The sequence below is a fragment of the Vigna unguiculata genome, chromosome 5 (genome assembly GCF_037176805.1).
Source record: "Vigna unguiculata cultivar grain cowpea cultivar isolate G323 ecotype 2 chromosome 5, ASM3717680v1, whole genome shotgun sequence".
Taxonomy (NCBI): domain Eukaryota; kingdom Viridiplantae; phylum Streptophyta; class Magnoliopsida; order Fabales; family Fabaceae; genus Vigna; species Vigna unguiculata.
Window position 1 is genome coordinate 26,736,944 of NC_140796.1, and position 3,370 is coordinate 26,740,313.

At 29.4% G+C, this 3,370-nt stretch overlaps 1 pseudogene; it reads left to right on the plus strand.

The window, feature by feature from the left end:
- Nucleotides 1–626: 626 nt before the first annotated feature.
- Nucleotides 627–2,103, plus strand: LOC146886305 (F-box/kelch-repeat protein At3g23880-like; annotated as a pseudogene).
- The last annotated feature ends 1,267 nt before the right edge of the window (nt 2,104–3,370 follow it).

A 3,370-nucleotide genomic window follows, 5' to 3' on the forward strand; every position in this document is an offset into this window, starting at 1 on the left:
ATTTATATTTAATATTTAATAAAAGCGCGTGAGACTAAGATAGTTAATATTAGATGGTTATTAATATTTAATATTTAATAAAAGCGTGTGGGACTATGATAGTTAATATTAAATGGTCATTTATATTTAGTATTTAGTGAAAGCGCTAAGATAGTTAATATTAAATGGTCATTTATATTTAATATTTAATGAAAGCGCATGGCACTAAGATAGTTAATATTAAATAGTCATTTATATTTAATATTTAATGAAAGTGCGTGGGATTAAGATAGTTAATATTAAATGGTGATTGTATTTTATTTGACGTTTCAAATATATTTCATGATAATATTTGAATTGTTTATACCATTTAAGATATTTTTGCTTCAATGTTAATTCAATTATTATCGTAAAATGAATTTAAAATGTCAAATAAATTTAATAAAATTTGGTAAAAATGACTAAATTTACACATTTATATTATAAAGATGAAAGACTAAATTAATATGAATTAATTCCAAAATTTATTTAAATTTTAATAACTAAAAACATATTTAACTCTTTCAAATTCACTTTATTTATACCGAGTCAGAGATATTGTGAGAAAAAATTGTGAAAATTTTGTTTTATAACATGATTGTCCTTTTACAAAATTGAAGGGTGTGTTCCGCATCCTCACTATAAAAGCTTCTGAAGTTTTTATCTTCAATGTGACCATTTCTCTTTCCTTCTTATCTGATATTTCATTTTCCAATCTGCACCTTCTTCTCAACCGTTAAACAATTGCGTGGGTTTTCCCTGCTGCAGAATGTCTTCTGCTCAGAATTATAGTTGTGTTCTTCCCGAGAATATGCTCATGGAAATTTTGTCATGGCTTCCGCCGAAGGATGTCGTGTGATTCAGATGCGTTTCAAAAGAGTGGAACCACCTTGTCTCTGATCCTGCATTCGTGAAACTTCATCTTCAAAGGTCTCCAAAAAACACTCACATCCTATTGACCTTTGTACAGGACAAGGATTATGCCGTAATTTGCCCTATACAAGATTTACTAGACAACCCATCATTCACCCTTGAAACTTTACATCGCAACAATCGCCCATTTACACTGTCTTGGGTGTCTGCAATGGCTTAGTATGCTTACAGCAGGATACTTATAATGGAGAGGGCTTTTCAGAATACTGGTTTCGGATTTGGAATCCGGCCATAAGGGTCATGTCTAAAGACTCTCCACATATTCGTCTTAGAATCAGCGATTATAAAGATGTTTCCTGGTTTAGGTTTGGGTTTGGATATGATGAATGGAGTGACACTTACCAAGTTGTGTTCTTGGATAATAATAAGAATGAATCGCAGACACTGGAGGTAAGAGTTTGGTCTTTAGGAGATACTTGTTGGAGGAATACGTTAACTTGTGACCCTGTTCCTACTGCTAGCTATGGAACTCCTCGATTTTTTGGAATTTTTATGAGTGGTACTTTAAACTGGTTAGCATTTCCCAAATCCTACTCTGATGATGATGTTAAAATGAATTAGCTTGAAATATTTTCTTACCATCTAAAGGATCAGACATGCAGATATTTTCCTATGCCTGATGGCATTTCAGAAGTCTATGTTTGTGGTCATGAGCTTGATGTTTTGAAGGGTTGTTTGTGTCTTTTTCATCATTATGAAGATAACTTCATTGTTTGGCTGAAGAGAGAGTTTAACGATGAAAAATCTTGGTCCAAGTTACTGACTTTTAGTTATCAGGAATATCTCAATGATTACTCTCCATTAGAGTTCTCGATTATCTATATTTGTGAGGATGATGAGGTTGTGCTGATTGCAGACACTTATATATTTGAACCGAGATTTATTCGGTACAACACCAGATATAGTAGAATAGATGGGGATGAACTCCGCAAGAATGACAAATGGTATCTTTTCTCTCATGAGTATGTTCACAGCTTGGTTTCTCCGTGTATGAATTAAGTTGTCTTAATTGATGTTGATAAGGCTATGACATATCATATGAGGTTAAGGATGATATGAAGTTTCGTAGTCTTTCTGGAAATGTATTATGAATTGTAGAATGCAAGTTGTCTTTCTGAATTATGTAATTCATGCTGTATTTTTAATTTTCCATTGCATAATTTATAATAATTTTTAAATTATGCAATACATGATTAAATCCACCATGAACAAATTAAGGATCACTTATAGAGTTCAGTGATATATTTTAATTTTGTGTCTTGAATTTAAAAATTAAAACATTTTTTTACCATTAATTTAATATTAAATTATTTATATTCATCCTTTTAAAATTAATTTATACAAACATAATTAATTAAATAGTTATATATATATATATATATATATATATATATATATATATATATATTATTTAAAGATGAGAAGATAACTCGAGGTAGAGTTACTTGGAAGAGAATAATGAACATGATATTTAACGTTTTAAAACAAAAAATAAAAAGGAAACCAAAATTTGGTAACGAAGAAAATATTCTTTCTTACAACTTTAAATATTTGTTTTAATTTAGTATTTCTTTAAAAGCATTATTTATTGCAATTGATGCACTCTATTCATATTAAAGGGTCATGACATAAATTAGAAAGTTTGTATTCATTGTTCTTAAACGTCTCAAAGCAGTTCCTTATAATGATATTCATTTTCCTTTTAAACCACTTTTAATTTCAAGTTTTAACAGAATTATTTTTTGTATCCGTGTGCTTATGAGAAAAAGATATTTGAAATGAATTAATTTGAAAAAATAAAACTGAAACTGGGAAAGAGATTTTTGTATCTTTTGAAGTGATTAGTAGAATATGGTATTGTGTTATTGGTGGCCTAAGTATATCTAGATGTACATAAGTCTAGACGGAGATATATCATGTAGTCTCGGTTTTCACTATGCTTATATTATTTGAATTATCATGTTTTATTTTTTTATTTTTATATTTTATTATTATTTTGTTAGATATTTTAGGTCTTTTTTAATAAAATTAGAAAAAATAAGTATTTGGTTTACATATTTAATATTTGACAAATAAGTAATAATATCGAAAAAATTAAGAAGAATATCAACAAAATTTAATTATCAAGTACAAATGTTTGGATGTTCTCTTCCTATAAGGATAATGTGATCTCGGCGAGGGAGTCTCGTACCTTGGGTTGATATATCTTCTAATTTGATATGTCGTCATGTCTTCTTCCGGAATGACTAGGGTGTCCCATATGGAGGGAGTGCCTGCAAAAACACTCTGACGCTGAAGTTAGAAACATGTTACAGATGGGGATACATAACAAAATTGATTCTTCTCACATACCTTATGAATAATGACTATATATAATACCAGGATGAGTCCTATTTATTAGGCCTAGGATTCCTCATAT